This window comes from Oryctolagus cuniculus, chromosome 20 (assembly GCF_051225735.1).
Source record: "Oryctolagus cuniculus isolate XC-2025 breed Fujian yellow rabbit chromosome 20, ASM5122573v1, whole genome shotgun sequence".
NCBI lineage: Eukaryota > Metazoa > Chordata > Mammalia > Lagomorpha > Leporidae > Oryctolagus > Oryctolagus cuniculus.
The window spans coordinates 42,892,535-42,908,796 of record NC_142886.1 but is presented as its reverse complement, the minus strand read 5'-3'; the positions used below and the strand labels follow the sequence as shown (position 1 = coordinate 42,908,796).

Sequence of the window (16,262 nt, the reverse complement as noted above, 5' to 3'; positions counted from 1 at the left end):
TGAACAGCCATTTTTCAAAAGAAGAAATTCAGGGATGATGAGGTGGCTCACTTAGTTAATCCTCCACCTGCAACACCGGCATCCCATGTGGGCACCGGGTTCTAGTTCTGGCTTCTTCTCTTCCAGTCCAGCTCTTTGCTGTGACCCAGGAAGGCAGTGCAGGATGGCCCAGGTGTTTGAGCCCCTGCACCCACATGGGAGACCAGGAAGAAGCACCTTGCTCCTGGCTTCGGATCGGCCATTTGGGGGGTGAACCAATGGAAGGAAGACCTTTCTCTCTGTCATTCTCTCAATGTCTAACTCTATCTGTCAAATAAATTTAAAAAAATAAAATAAAACAGAAAAAAAAGATGCAAAAAAAGAAGAAATTCAAATGGCCAACAGACACATGAAAAAAATGCTCAGGACCACTAGCCATCAGGGAACTGAAAATCAAAACCACAATGCAGTTTCACCTCACCCCAGTTAGAATGGCTCTCATACAGAAATCAACAAACAATAAATTCTGGTGAGGACGTGGGGAAATGGTACCCTAATGCATTGTTAGTGGGAAGGTAAACTGGTGCAGCCATTGTGGAAGATAATATGGAGAAACCTCAGAAATCTGAATACAGACCTACCATATGACCCAGCTGTCCCACTCCTGGGAATTTACCCAAGGGAAATGAAATTAGCATATGAAAAAGTTTTCTGTACCCCATGTTCATTGCAGCTCAGTTCATAATAGCTAAGATATAGAAACAACCAGATGTCCATCAGCTGATGACTAGATAAAGAAAATGTGTTATATATAATATGGAATACTACTCAGTGGTAAAAAAAAATGAAATCTTGTCTTTTGCAATAAAATGGATGCAACTAGAAACTATTATACTAGTAAAATAAGCCAGTCCCAAAAAAACAAATACCATATGTTTTCCCTGATCTGTAGCAACTAATAGAGTACCTAAAATGCAATGTATAAGAGTAAAATCGACATTTTGAGTTTTGATGCTTGTTTATGGCCCTTGTCTCTACTGTTGAGGAATGGTGTTTTCTTCTTCATACTATTTGTTGAACTCTTAACTTAGTGTAGAGTTAATCTAATGAGCATAAACTTAAAATAGATCTTTGTAAAAATTAAGAGTGGGTATAGGAGAGGAAGTAGGAAGAAGGGTGGGAGTGTGGACGGAAGGGAGGGTGAGGTGGGAAGTATCACTATGTTTTTAAATCTGTGTATATGAAATACATGAAATTGGAATACCTTAAAAAATTTTAAAAAAAGAAAAGGCATTACAACTGATACTACACAAATACAAAAGGATCATAGGAAACTATTGTATACACCTACAGACCAAAAAATTAAAAATACAGAATATATGGATAAATTCCTGGACACATACTTGCTATGAACAGACAGATTATCAGTAATAAGACTGAAAAGCCGAGGACCTGATGATGTCCTGGCTGAGTTCTACAAAACATTTAAGGGAGAATTAATACTAACACTTCTCAAACTACTTCAAAAATGTAAAGAGAAGGGAATTCTTCCAAATTCATTCTATGAGGCCAGCATTACTCTGAGTCTAAACACAGACAAGGACACAACAACAACAAAGATAGAAAATGATATCCATGATGCACGTAGATGCAAACACCTCTATCAAACACAAAAAATAGCAAAGAGAATTCAACAGCACATTAAAAAGATTATGATTAATTTGGATTCATCCAGGGATGCAAGGATAGTAAGCCATTGCAAATCAATAAACATGATACATCACATTAACAGAATCAGGAATAGAAACAGTATGATCATTTCAATAAACACAGAAAACGCATTTGCTAAAATTCAAACACCTGGCGGCTCCGACGACCAACTCTCCACAGCCACCAACGTGAGCAGCTATACGCGCTCCAAGTCGCCTTCACGGGAGCTTGGCAGCCAGGTAAGAAACCAGTGCCTCTTCTCATTGTAATAAGAAAAGTTGCATTGAAGGAAAGAGTTGCCGGGTCACCCCTCCCCCAGCCCCCCCCCCCCCCAGCTCCAAGGAGCATGGCCTGGAGAAACACTTCCTGGCTTAGGAGTGAGAGCTGAATCCCAGTGCCAGGCCCACTGTGGAAATACTCAGTCAGACTGAGGGCTCCTGCCCCGGACCCCTAACCTGTACCTGTGGAGTGACTATTTGGAGCTTCCAGAGGCAGCCCTGCCTCACTTGTGTGAAGAGGCCAGGAGAGGGAGCTTGGGACTGCATCGAAGAGCAAAGAGCTGGGCCTGCAGAGCTAAGACCCGGCTCCTGATAAAGCCCAGAGCCCTCTGCTCCCCAGCTGGTGCTCAGACTGACGTGCTAGTGCTTCCCAGAGTCCGGCGGAGCTCCACTTCAGTGGAATTGGACTCATCTGGCAGGTGACACGGCCAGCCTCTGGTAGGCTGGGCAGACATCTGGGGCTTTGTAGGTGTCTGTGGTGGTGTGAAACAAGAGTGATCAACCAGAGGCCACTCTCAGTGACCAGAGGGCTGCCTTTATCACTCCTCTCCAAACCTGGACAGACAGCAGGTGCCATCGGACTATGTCTCTGGGACTCAGTGCTGGGCTAGTAAAGCCCAACGTTGGGTAAATCAAACTGGTTTCCAGCCCAAAACAAGTGCCTGTAGATGGAGTGTTTGATCTGGCCCCCAAAAACCACCAGAGACCTGTGCCCTGGCCAGACTGACTGGTTTTGTGTATGTCATCACCAGTGTCTTGTAGGCCTGATGTACAGCACCAACATTGCAAACCAAGAGGGCCTGCTGACTCTGACACCCGACTGTGACCCCCCCCCCCCAGAGCTTTCCTGGGTATCTGAGGGCTGCTTCTATCACCCCTTCTAAAAGCTTCGGCAGGCAGTATGGAATCACAGGATTGTTTGGGGGCTCAGTACAAGGTAGATAAAATCCAGAATTGAGCAGATCCCAGGCATATGTATCCATGAGCCAAGGCCTGAAGACAGACCCTGTAAACCTGCTTCAATGTCTACGAAGTTCCGTGGTCCCAGCTGAGCAGTCTGATATCCTAGCCAACATTACCAGTGGCTGACAGTGTGGGATCAGGCTCTGAGCCCACTTCAGCAGTAGACAGAGCATAGGTGAGCTTTAGTCCAATCCCCAGGCTGCACTGGTCTTAGTGGGCTGAAGGCTCTGGATGCGATCCAGCATCATGGCCTTTATGGACACAGGACAAAGAGTCTGAGACTACCACAGGTCCAGGAAGAGGCTTCAGGGACAGACTACTTCTTTTTAGACACTTCCCCAGTTCATACTGAACAATACATCAACTGCAAATTTGAAACATATTTGACTTTGGGGTTTATTGTCAGATCAAATCATTAAAACATATTAATCAGGGGGCTGGCACTGTGGGGCAGTTGGTTAAGCTTCTACCTGTAGCACCAGCGTTCCACATGGGCAAGGGTTTGAGTCCCAGCTGCTCCATTTCCAATCCAGCTCCCTGCTAATGTGCCTGAGAAAGCAGTGGAGATGGCCCAAGTTTTGGGGCCCCTGTACCTGCATGTAAGACTTGGATGAACCTCCTGGATCTAAGCTTCAGCCTGGCACAGCCCCTGTCATTGTAGCCATTTGGGGAGTGAACCACCAGATGGAAGCCCTCTCTCTGTCTCTCCCTCTCTCTATATAACTCTGCCTTTCAAATAAATAAAATAAATCTTTAAAAAGAAAAAAAAGACATATTTCCAGTGGACCTGGAGTACCCAGTGGACCACAAGTACCCCTAGGTTTAGAGAAAATAAAAGAATGCTTATATTTCCAGAAAGACAGCCACAAATGAAGCCAGATTACTATCATTAATACTTCAATGAGCACACAACGTTGTAAAAAAACAAACATCAGGAACTTCTGGGAGCCACAACCTTCACCTGAAGAACAAAGTAAGGTGCCAGAGACCAACCACAGGAACTGGAATCTCCAAATGTTCAGATGAAAATTTCAAAATAGCTGCTTTAAGAAAACTCATTGAAATTCAAGAGAATTCAGAGAAACAACTCAACATTTTAAAAGAGAGATCTGACAGAGACGGAAATAAGTACACAAAATCAAGCAGAAATCCATGAACTGAAAACTACATTAAGTGAAATTAAATACAGGATAGAAGGCATAAGTAACAGAATAGATGGAACAGAAGAATCAGTGAAATCAAAGATAGGCTATTTGACAATACACAGTTGAAAGAAAAATAAAAACAGAAAAAAATAGAATCAAGGGATTAGTTTTGTGGCACAGCGGGTAAAGCCACTGCCTGCAACACTGGCATCCCATATCACAGTGTTGGCTTGAGTCCTGGCTGCTCCACTTCCAATCTAGCTCCCTGCTGATACACCTGGGAATGCTGCAAAAGATGATCCAAGTGCATGGACCACTGCCACCTATGTGGGAGATCCAAAGAGAGTTTCTACCTCCTGGTTGCAACTTGGCCCAGCCCCAGTTGTTGCAGCCATTTGGCAAGTGAAATAAAAATAAATCTTAGAAACAAAGCAATAATCAAGGGAAAAATTAAAGCTTATAGGAAATATATGATTGCATGAGAAAAGCAAGTATTTGAGTTACTGGGATTCAAGAGGGACTTGAGTATACCAAAGAGGTAGAAAGCAGAGACTGGCGTTGTGGTACAGTGGGTTAAGATGTCAATTGCAAAGTCATCATCCCATGTTGAAGTGCCAACTACTCCTTTGAACCAGCTTCCTGGTTATGTACTTGGCAATGCAGTGGAATTTGGTTCAAGCACTGCCACCCATGTAGGAGAACAGGATGGAGTTCCTGGCTCCTTACTTTAACCTGGCTCAGACTTAGTTTTTAGTGCCATCTGGGGAATGAACCAGTGAATGGATTATTTCACTTTCTGTGTGTGTGTGTGTGTGTGTGTGTGTGTGTCCCTCCTTTCTTTCTCTGCCTTTTTAATAAATAAGTAAATATTTTTAAAGGGGGATGAATGTAGAAAGCATATTCAAACCAGCGCCACGGCTCACTAGGCTAATCCTCCACCTTGCGGCGCCGGCACACCGGGTTCTAGTCCCGGTCGGGGTGCCGGATTCTGTCCCGGTTGCCCCTCTTCCAGGCCATCTCTCTGCTGTGGCCCGGGAAGGCAGTGGAGGATGGCCCAAGTGCTTGGGTGTGGGGAGCAACTCGGACTAGACTGTTACTGGAATTAAGACTTATTCTATGCATCTGCTCTCCCACAATATGGCACTGAGAAGGGAGTAACAACTTCTACGCAGCTGCCTCTCGCCAACTTGAGTGATGACCTGCAGGAGCTGATCCTGCTCCTGATTGGAGGAGAGCAGCGTACTTGGCGTGTGGGTAGCAGAGTTGGGATTGGTGGAAGAGGACTATAAAGGAGGAGAGAGACAACATGCACCAGGAACATCTAAGGGGAACACCTGAGGAACATCTGAGCAGCCCCCGAGAGAGCCGGACGGCGGTGTGCCGCTCCCCCGCGGAAGTGGGGAAAGTGGCAGGGGGAACCGCCCTTCCACGGAGGTGGAAGGGTGGGCAGCCAACCCGGGAAGAACCAGCAGCAAACCCGGGGAGGGCCGAGCAGACAAAAGAACAGCGCAGGGTCCTGTGTCGTTCCTCCACGAAGAGGGGGAGCGACACTTGGGCCCTGCACCCCATGGGAGACCAGGATAAGTACCTGGCTCCTGCCATCGGATCAGCACAGTGCGCCGGCCACGGCGGCCATTGGAGGGTGAACCAACGGCAAAGGAAGATCTTTCTCTCTGTCTCTCTCTCACTGTCCACTCTGTCAAAAAAAAAAAAAAAAAAAAAGCATATTCAAATAGGTAATGACAGAAAACTCCCCAAACCTAGAGAAAGCTACAACTATCCTGGTACAGGAAGATCAAAGATCACAAGTCAGATTGAGATTAAAGGCAACCAAGTCTACCCTAAGACCTATTGAAGTAAAGCTCTCCAACATTAAAGAGGATTTTCATGGCTGCAAGAGAAAGATAAATAAATAAATAAAATATAAAGAAGCCACAATTCACCAGACAGCAAACCTCTGAACAGAAACCTTACAGTCCAGGAGGGAATGGGGTGATATTTTACAGTACTGAAGGAAAAAGAATTCCCAGCCAAGAATACTGTATCCAGCCAAGCTATTCTTCAAATCCGAAAGAGAGATAAAGACATTCCCAGACAAACAAAAGCTGAAAGAATTTATCACCACCAGACCTGTGTTAAAGGAAATGCTAAAGGGAGTCTTCAAACCAAAAAAAAAAAAAAAAAAAAAAGAGAGACACAAACAAGTAAAAAGAACATATCAGAATGTAAAACACTCACTGGTCATAGTAACTATACACATTCAGAATGCTCTAATGTTATAAATATGGGGTATAAATGATTAATATCTTCACATTGAAGAAGAAAACATGATAACCTCTACAATAAAATGTTATGAGACAAGCAATATTGAGAGAGCCAAATGTATGATCAAAAATTCAAAATGTGGGGAGGAACTGAACCAAAACATAGAGCTCTTTGTTGGTATTTCTTATCTTTTGGTTTTTATTTCTCCATCTTGATAATCTATGTTAAATTGTTAGAGCCAAAAGTTTTTTTGTAAGCCATGTAGTATCCACAAAGCAAGAATCTAAAACAGAATTACCAAAAATAATAAGCAAGGAAACAAAGCATACAACTAGAGAAAATCATTTCACCACAAATGAAGACAGTAAGACAGGGAAAAAGAAAGGAACTACAATAAAAATACAAAAGAAGTATGAAAGTGGCAGTAGTAAGACCTTACTTATCAATAATTATCTTACCTGTCAATGAACCAAATTTTCCAATTAAAAGACTCAGAGTGACAGAATGGATTAAAAAGCATTATGTGTAAAAATAACACTTATAAATGTATATGCACCAAATATTGGATCACCCAAATACACAAAGCAAATATTTTTATAGAAATCTTTTATTTAATAAATATAAATTTCATAAGTACAACTTTCGGATTATAGTGTTCCTTCCCCCATACCCGCTTTCCAACCCCCAAACTATCCCACCTCCTATCCCTCTCCCATCCCATTCTCCATTAAGATTCATTTTCAATTATCTTTATATATAGAAGATCAACTCTGTACTAAGTAAAGATTTTAACAGTTTGCACCCACACAGACACACAAAGTATAAAGTACCATTTAAGCACTAGTTTTACTGTTAATTCACATAGTACAATCATTAAGGACAGATGTCCTCCAGGGGAGCAAGTGCATAGTGACTCCTGTTGTTGATTTAACAATTGACACTCTTATTTATGACGTCAGTGATCACCCGAGGCTCTTGTCATGAGCTGCCAAGGATATGGAAGCCTTTTGAGTTCACAAACTCCGACCTTATTTAGACAGGGCTATAATGAAAGTGAAGGTTCTCTCATCCATGCAGAGAAAGGTACCTCCTTCTTTGACAGCCCCTTCCTTCCACTGGGTTCTCACTCACAGAGATCTTTCATTTAGGTCATTTTTTGCCAGAGTGTCTTGGCTTTCTATGCCTGAAATGCTCTCATGGGCCTTTTAGCCAGATATGAATGCCTTAAGGACTGATTCTGAGGGCAGAGTGCTATTTAGGGCATCTGTCATTTTATGAGTCTGCTGTGTATCCCACTTCCCATGTTGTATTGTCTCTACTTTTTAATTCTATCAGTTATTATTAGCAGACACGTGGTCTTATTTATGTGATCCCTTTAACACTTAATCCTATCTTTATGATCAGTTATAAACTAAAACTGATCACTTTAACTAGTAAGATGGCATTGGTACCTGCCAACTTAATGCGATTTGGAGTCCCATGGCAAGTCTTTAGCTTCACCTTTAGAGGAAAGTCCCAGGGAACATTTGCTGAACTGTACATCTCTTCCCTCTCTTATTCCCACTCTTATTTATAACAGGGATCAATTTTATTTTTTTTTGACAGAGTTAGTGAGAGAGAGAGAGAGAAAAGTCTTCCTTCTGTTGGTTCACCCCTGCAAATGGCCACCATGGCCGGTGCTGCGCCGATTTGAAGCCAGGAACCAGGTGCTTCCTCCTGGTCTCCCATGCGAGTACAGGGGCCCAAGCACTTGGGCCATCCTCCACTGCCCTCCCAGGCCACAGCAGAGAGCTGGACTGGAAGAGGAGCAACTGGGACTAGAACCTGGAGCCCATATGGGATGCCAGTGCCGCAGGCGGAGGATTAACCAAGTGAGCCTCGGTGCCAACCCAACAGGGATCAATTTTCAATTGGATTCAAACACCTAAGAATAATTCTGTGTTAGGAGTTCAATCAATGGTATTAAGTAGAAAAAGAAAATAGTAAAAAGAATAAAATAGTAAGCTGTTCCTCGACAGTCAGGACAAGGGCTGATAAAGTGATTGCTTCTTATAGTGTCATTTTCACTTCTAAAGATTTCCTCTTAGGTTCTCAGATAATTGTCACAGATCAGGGAGAGCATATGATATTTGTTCCTTTGGGACTGGCTTAATTCACTCAACATGATGTTTTCCAGATTCTTCCATTTTGTTGCAGTTGACCGGATTTCATTTTTTTTTACCACTGTTTAGTATTCCACAGAGTACATATTCCATAATTTCTTTATCTAGTCTCCCGTTGACAGGCATTTAGGTTGATTCCATGTCTTAGCTATTGTGAATTGAGCTGCAATAAACATTGAGGTGCAGACAGCTCTTTTATTTGCCAATTTAATTTCCCTTGGGTAAATTCTGAGGAGAAGGACGGCTGGTTCTTGTGGTAGGGCTATATTCAGATTTCTGAGGTATCTCCAAACTGTCTTCCATAGCGGCTTTACGAGTTTGCATTCTCACCAACAGTGGGTTAGTGTCCCTTTTTCCCCATATCCTCACAAGCAACTGTTGTTAGTTGATTTCTGTATGTGAGCCATTCTAACCAGGGTGAGGTGAAACCTCATTGTGGTTTTGATTTGCATTTCCCTGATGGCGAGTGATCCTGAACATTTTTTCATGTGTCTGTTGGCCATTTGGATTTCCTCTTTTGAAAAATGTCTGTTTAAGTCCTTAGCCCATCTCTTAAGTGGATTATGTGTTTTTCTGTTGTGAATTTTCTTGATCTCTTTGTAGATTCTGGTTATTAATCCTTTATCAGTTGCATAGTTTGCAAATAATTTCTCCCATTCCATCGGTTGCCTCTTCACTTTCCTGACTGTTTCTTTTGCAGTACAGAAACTTCTCAATTTGATGTAATCCCTATTGTTAATTTTGGCTTTGGCTGCCTGTGCCTCTTGGGTCTTTTCCAAGAAGTCTTTGCCTGTGCCAATATCTTGCAGGGTTTCTTCAATGTTCTCTAATAATTTGTAAGTGTCGGGTTGTAAATTTAGATCTTTAATCCATGTTGAGTGGATTTTTGTGTAAGGTGTAAGGTAGGAGTCTTGCTCATACTTCTGTACATGGAAATCCAGTTTTCCCAGTATCATTTGTTGGATAGGCTGACCTTGCTCCAGGAATTAGTTTTAGCTCCTTGATAAAAATATAAGTTGGTTGTAGATGTTTGGACTGATTTCTGGTGTTTCTATTCTGTTCCATTGGTCTATACATCTGTTTTTGTACCAGGACCAGACAAAGCAAATATTAATAAATCCAAAGAAAGAGATGGACTCCAATATAATAATAGTAGGGAACTTTAATACCAACATTTATAAATGGATAGATTAGGCCAGCATTGTAGCATAGTAGGCTAAGCCTCCCTCTATGGTGCCAGCATCCCATATGGGTGCAGTTTTGTGTCCTGGTTCTTCTGCTTCTGACCCCTGTTATTGGGCTGAGAAAGCAGTGGAAGATGGCCCAAGTGTTTAAGCTCCTGCACCTGTAAGGGGGACCTGAAGAAGCTCCTGGTTCCTGGTTTCAGATAGGCTCAGCTCCAGCTGTTGCAGCCATTTCGGGAGTGAATCAGTAGATGGAAGACCTTTCTATCTGTCTCTCTCTCTTTTTCCATAACTCTCAAATAAATAAAATCTTAAAAATAACTCTCAAATAAATAAAATCTTAAAAAAAATGAAATGGATAGATCATGTAGACAGAAAGTCAACAAAGAACTAGCAGAAATAAACTGCACCATAGATCAATGGACTTAAGACATCTACAGAACTTCCCATCCAACTGCTGCAGAATACTTTCTACTCAACAGCACAAGGAACAGTTTCCAGGATCATATAGTAGGTCACAAAAGAAGTCTCATAAAAATCAGTGTCTTTTTTGATGACAGTGAAAAAAACTAGAAATCAAAAACAAGAAAACCTTTGGATAGTACACAAATACATGGAAATATAATAATTTACTCTTGAACAATCAATGAACCAAGGAAGAAATCAAGAAGGAAATTAAACATCTCGAAATGAATGAAAATGGAAATACAACATGCCAAATGCTATGTGATAAAAGCAAAAGCCATACTAAGAGGGAAGTTTATTGCAATTAACTATCACTGTACCTCAAGGAACTAGGAAAAAAACAAGAACAAATCAAATCCAAAATTGGTGGGAGGGGAGAAATAACAAAACTCAGAGGAAAAATAAATGACAGAGACTTTTAAAAATATAGAAAATCAATTAAATGAAGAGCTGGTTCTTTGAAAAGGTAAACATTTGGCTAAATTAAGAAAAACGGAGAGGATTCAATACAAATACAAAATCAGAGATGAAAATGGAGACATTATGTCTGACACCACAGTAATACAAAGGGTTGTTAGAAATTGCTCTGAACAATTATAGGGCAGCAAATTCAGTAACCTAGAAGAAACGAACAAAATTTGGACACATATACCTTACCAAGATGAATCATGAGAAAATAGAATACCTAAAGAGACCAATGATGAGCAGCAAGGTTGAATCAATTATTAAAAAAAAAATCCATCAGAGAGAAGCCCAGGACCAGCTGACTTCACTGTTGAATTATACCACATTTTTAAAGATGAACACCAATACTTCTCAAATTATTTCAAAAAATAGAAGGGAAGAGAACTCTTCCAAACTCATTCTTTGAGGTCTATATTACCTTGATACCAAAACCAGATAAGGACACATTTTAAAAAGAATAGTACAGGCGCCGCAGCTCACTAGGCTAATCCTCCGCCTGCAGCGCCGGCACCCCAGGTTCTAGTCCTGGTTGGGGCACCAGATTCTGTCCCGGTTGCTTATCTTCCAGTCCAGCTCTCTGCTATGGCCCGGGAAGGCAGCGGAGGATGGCCCAAGTCCTTGGGCCCTGCACCCGCATGGGAGACCAGGAGGAAGCACCTGGCTCCTGGCTTCGGATCAGCACAGTGCGCTGGCTGTAGCAGCCATTTGGGGAGTGAACCAATGGAAGGAAGACCTTTCTCTCTGTCTCTCTCTCTCACTAACTCTGCCTGTCAAAAAAAAAAAAAGAAAAAAAAGAATGGTACACACAAATACCCTGGATGAACATAGATGTAAAAATCCTCAACAAAATACTAGCAAATTGCCTTCAACAACACATTAAAAACATCATGCACCATGATGAAATAGCATTCATCTCAGGGATGGAAGGATGGCTTAAAATATGCAAATCAATAAATCTGATAAGCCACATCAATAGAATGAAGAGTCAAAATGGTACAATCATTTAAATAGATGCAGAAAAGACATCTGATAAGATTCAACATCCATTCATGATAAAAAAAAAAAAAACTCTGACCAAGTTAAATATAGAAGGAATATACCTCAGCATAAAAAAGGCCATATAACAATCCAACAGCTGACATCATATTAAATGCAGAGAAGCTGAAGGCTGTCTCTAAAATCTGGAACAAGAAAAGGATGTCCACTGTTGCAATTTCTATTCAAAATACTACTGGAGGTCTTAGCTATATCAAGACTCTACAAATTGGAAAGGAGTAAATGAAATTGTCACTGTTATCTCTGTCTCTCTCTCTCTCACTGTCCACTCTGCCTGTCAGAAAAAAAAAGAAATTGTCACTGCTGGTAGATGACATGTTCTTATATACAAAAAACCTCCAAGACTCCACCAAAAAGTTATTAGGATAAACAAATTCAGCAAAGTTGTAGAATGCAAAGTCAATGTACAAAAATCAATAGCATTGTTATACACTAATAATGATTTGTCTGAAAAAGATATCAAGAATCTATTCTATTCACAATAGCTACAAAAAACCTGCTAATAAATTTAGCCAAAGCAGTGAAATATCTCCATAGTGAAACTATACATCATTGATGAAAGAAATTGAAGTAATCACAAAGAAATGGAAAGATATCCTGTGCTCATGGATTCAAAAGGATCAAGATAATTAAAATGTGCAAACTACACACAGCAATTTACAAATTCAGTGCAATCTCTATCAATTCCCAAGAACATTTTTACCAAAACAAGAAAAAAAACACTACTAAAATTTGTAGGGAACATCAAAAGACTCCAGATTGCCAAACCAAGCTGGAGCAAAATGAACAAGAGGCTTGACTTTAAAATACGAAGCTACAGCAATTAAAACAGCACGGTATTGCCATAAAAACAGATCCACAGACCAAAGGAACAGATTACAGATCCAAGACGTGAACTCACAAATCTACATCCAAGTAATCATTGACAAAGATACTAACAATATGCATTAGAAAAAGGATATCTTATTAATAAATTGTGCTGGGAAAACTGGATATTGCACATAGAAGAATGAAACTAAATCCTTCACATCACGTACAAAAATCAACTCAAAATGGATTAAATACCCAAATGTGAGACCTGAAACTATTAGAAAAGACAAAGGTAAAACACTTCAGAACATTGGATTTGACAAGAATTTTCTAGGTTAGACTCCAGAAACTTAGGAAATAAAATTTAAAAAAAAAAGATAAATGGGATTTCATCAACCAAAGAGCTATTACACGGCAAAGGAGAACAATCAACAGATGGAAGATAAAACCTACAACATGGAAGGAAAGATTTACAAGTTATACATCTGTCAAGGGGTTAATATCCAGAATATATAAGGAACACAGACAACTCAATAGCAAAACACAAATGCCCCCTCACAAAAAAACAAATAATTCAATTAAATGTGGGAAGTAGCTCTTTTTTTCCTAATACAACACAACCGGTATTTAATTGTGAAGACACATCACACTTAGATTGAGAAACATTCTACGAACTAGCCACATTACTCAGTTTTGTACCCCTTAATAGAATGACTTCTATTGTACTTGAATTATATAGCAATAAAAAAGATAGATTTAGCTAGGGGCAGTGTCGCTCCCCCTCTTCGTGGAGGAACGACACAAGACCCTGCACTGTTCTTTTGTCTGCTTGGCCCTCCCCGGGTTTGCTGCTGGTTCTTCCCGGGTTGGCTGCCCACCCTTCCACCTCCGTGGAAGGGCGGTTCCCCCTGCCACTTTCCCCACTTCCGCGGGGGAGCGGCACACCGCCGTCCGGCTCTCTCGGGGGCTGCTCAGATGTTCCTCAGGTGTTCCCCTTAGATGTTCCTGGTGCATGTTGTCTCTCTCCTCCTTTATAGTCCTCTTCCACCAATCCCAACTCTGCTACCCACACGCCAAGTACGCTGCTCTCCTCCAATCAGGAGCAGGATCAGCTCCTGCAGGTTATTGGTCAAACTGGAGGCAGCTGTGTAGAAGTTGTTTACTCCTCTCCCAGCGCCATATTGTGGGAGAGCAGATGCATAGAATAAGTCTTAATTCCAGTAACTTAGTCTAGTCCGAGTTGCTCCCCACAGGGCAGCACTGTAGTGTAACAGGTAAAGCCGCCACCCATAGTGCTGGCATCCCATATGTGCACTGGTTCAAGTCCAGGCTGCTCCAATTCTGACCAGCTCTCCTCCATGGCCTGGGAAAGCAGTAGAAAATGGCCTAAGTTCTTGGGCCCCTGCACCCACGCGGGAGACCCAGAAGAAGCTCCGGGCTCCTGGTTTCTGATCAGCCCAGCTCCGGCCGTTGCAGCCATTTGGGTAGTGAACCAGTGGATGGAAAACCTTTCTCTCTGTCTCTCCCTCTCTCTCTCTCTGAAATTCTGCCTCTCAAACAATTAAATTCTTGTTAAAAAGATAGATTTAAACCCTGGGTAAAATTGATAATGGCCTTCCAAAAAGGTGATACTAAAATCTTAAAAACAGCATAGAATGGCATACATTTCACACCACCTTCAACATTTCATGTTATTAATGTTTCAAAATTCTACAAATCTGATGATTAAAATATGGGAAATGTTGGTGAAAGTCTCCCTTACATAAATAGTGAAAGGTACATAGCTGGTCTTCCCTGGTATCTCTTCAGAGGTCAGGCTCTAGGGATTCAGATATGAAAGAAAATCAACTGCTTCCCCAAGTCATGGGCAGTGGGGGACACAGAACAGGACAATTATGACAGAGAGGGATTGAGGGAGGTTCCAGGACTCTGAGTGTTCAAGAGACATAATCATTTAGTGTCAGGTGAAAGAATGAGATTAAGGAAAATTTTCAAGAGAAAAGAAAGCTTTTTTAAAAAAAGATTTATTTATTTGAAAGTTGGAGTTACACAGAGAGAGAAGGAGGGGCAGAGAGAGAGAGAGAGAGAGAGAGAGGTCTTCCATCTACTAGTTCACTCCCCAATTTGCCACAATGGCCAGAGCTGTGCTGATCCAAAGCCAGGAGCCAGGAGATTCTTCCGGGTCTCCCACTTGGGCTTGGGCCATCTTCTACTGCTATCCCAGGCCAAGAAATCCTTAACTAAGCCAAGAAAGAATGTAGCCAAGATCAGTACCTCAAAGAGAAGTCCAACACAATAAAGTGAGTTTGCACAACTGCAAGTAATCAAACCTAGCCGTTAGTTCTGTGCATTATTGAAATCAAAGTGAGCCACAGAAGGGAGAATAACATTAGAAAATTTTGTCTTAGTATGACCTGGAGTATTTTAACTTGAGTTCTTTTTGCTTGTTTTTGTTTTCCACGGGCTTAATGCACCACTAATAAGAACAGATACTACACTTGATCTTAGCCAAAAGGCCGAGAAGTGATCTTAATGCACCACTAACCATAATATTCAACAAGTAAAAAGAAAGACCACCATTTCACAGGTGGGCTTAGAACAAGAATGAAATCACAAGTTGTCTCTTTCATTTATGTATATTTTTGTATTCTATATTAACTACCAAATATTAGAGAAAACATGATATTTACCTATTTTTGGACTGGATTATTTCACTAAGCATAATTGTTTCCAGTTGCATCTATTTTGATTCAAAAGATAGGATTTCATTCTTTTTTAAGGCTGAGTAGTATTCCATTATACACACACACACACCACATTCTCTGTATCCAGTGATCAGTTGATGGACAGTTGGGTTCATTGCATATTTTAGCTATTATGAATTGAGCTACAATAAACATGGGATTACAGATAACTCTTATGTTGATTTCATTTCATTTGGGAAAATTCCCAGAAGTGGGATGGTTGGATCATATGGTAGGTCTATTTTCAGATCTCTAAGGAACTTCCATACTGTATTCCATAATGGTTGTGCTAGTTTACATTCCCACCAACAGTGGATTAGGGTATCTTTTCCCCCACATCCTCACCAGCATTTATTATTTTTTTATTTTGGGATGACAGCCATTCTAACTGGGGTGAGGTGAAACCTCATTGTGATTTTTATTTTCATTTCCCTGATGATAAGTGGCCCTCAGAACTTTTTCATGTGTTTATTGGCCATTTGTATTTCATCTTTTGAAAAATGCCAGTTCATGTACTTTGCCATTTTCTTAACTGGATTGTTTGTTTTGTTGTTGTTGGTTTCTTGAGCTCCTTATTTATTCTGGGTATAAATCTTTCCTCAATTTAATAGTTTGCAAATATTTTCTTCCATTCTGTCAGTTGTCTCTTCACTTTGTTGAATGTTTCATTTGTAGTGCAGATGTTTCTTAGCGTGTGGTAATCCCATTTGTCTATTTTTGCTTTTATTGCCTGTTGCTGCTGGAGTCTTTCCCAAGAAGTCTTTGTATATGCCAATGTCTTGCAGAGTTTCCCCAATGGTATCTAGTAATTTGATGGAAAGGGGGCATAGGTTTAGATCTTTGATCCAGTTTTTCCCAACACCATTTGTTGAAAGGATTGTGTTTTTTCTCACAGATTGATTATAGCTCATTTGTCAAAGACATAAATTCTTTCTCAGCCATGGCATTGTTTGTGTGTATACAAAGGCTGTTGATTTTTGTGTGTTCTTTTTATATCTTGCAACATTACCAAACTCTAAGTTCCAGTAGTCTCTTA

The 16,262-nt window shown here is 40.9% G+C and overlaps 1 pseudogene; it reads right to left on the bottom strand.

Annotated features, from left to right (window-relative positions):
- Positions 1 to 14,786: 14,786 nt before the first annotated feature.
- LOC127484673 (U2 spliceosomal RNA) lies at positions 14,787 to 15,010 on the bottom strand (annotated as a pseudogene).
- Positions 15,011 to 16,262: the final 1,252 nt, after the last annotated feature.